Here is a 1,005-nt window from a genome sequence, read left to right on the forward strand (position 1 = left end):
TCTTCTTAGGGTATGCTCCATCCAAAATTGACTGCCTGTATTATACTGAAAATCCGAGTGAGAATCTATAATGCACGTAACGTAAACTGTATTTTCATCACTGGCTGTTGACTGTAAACTTGGAACACAGCCACAGTACATACTGTGACATGACTTTGATGCACTTCCCCTTCCCTTGATCCCTCACACACCCACCACCCATCATACACATATATATATATCTCTCATCATCACATATGCACGTACGCACTAACCACAATGGATTAGAATCCATCATCAAGCTATTGGCTGCGTTCAGTAAACTCAACTTAGCGTTCGCTGCCATTGATGTATTCTTCTAGATCTAAAATCTAATTGGATGACTTAAAAGAATACACCAATAAGAGCGAGCGCTCACTCAACTGTTGAATCTACGCAAATATGGACGGGATCCGATAACACCCGTCATTAATTGGCCAATTTAAAATAAAATATTCTCATTGGTAAAGTAGTGAAAAATTACTAGGCACCGGCCAATTAGTGGATGTGTGCTATCGCACTGTGCACTAACGGGATCCTCTCCGCAAATACGCTCGCCCACTCGAACTATGAGGATGCAGAGATCCACTCGATTTATCCGTGAAAATCCACAGGACGAAAACATCACAGTGGATAGTCCAATATATACGAAATGGGTAATGTTCTTTACAGAATAAATTAATTAGTAGGGAACACTTACACTATAGGCAAACAAATCTTACAATTCTTCTACAAGATTATACAAGAACTTCTATTTAGTAAACATATCTACATATTTTTACATTACAAAATAATAAAATTAGAAACAAAATCGTTTAACATATGTGAGAACATCATCTAAATTCTAAATACATTACAAACACATTCCAAATGCATGTGAACCAAATTCTTACATAAATATATAATCTTAAACACAAAATGTAAATTTAATTATAATATATAACACACATTTTTCTTTCATATTTTATCTATTCAAGCCGATCGGTG

This window comes from Trachymyrmex cornetzi, unplaced genomic scaffold (assembly GCF_001594075.2).
Source record: "Trachymyrmex cornetzi isolate Tcor2-1 unplaced genomic scaffold, Tcor1.1 scaffold482, whole genome shotgun sequence".
In the NCBI taxonomy this organism is placed as follows: Eukaryota; Metazoa; Arthropoda; class Insecta; order Hymenoptera; family Formicidae; genus Trachymyrmex; species Trachymyrmex cornetzi.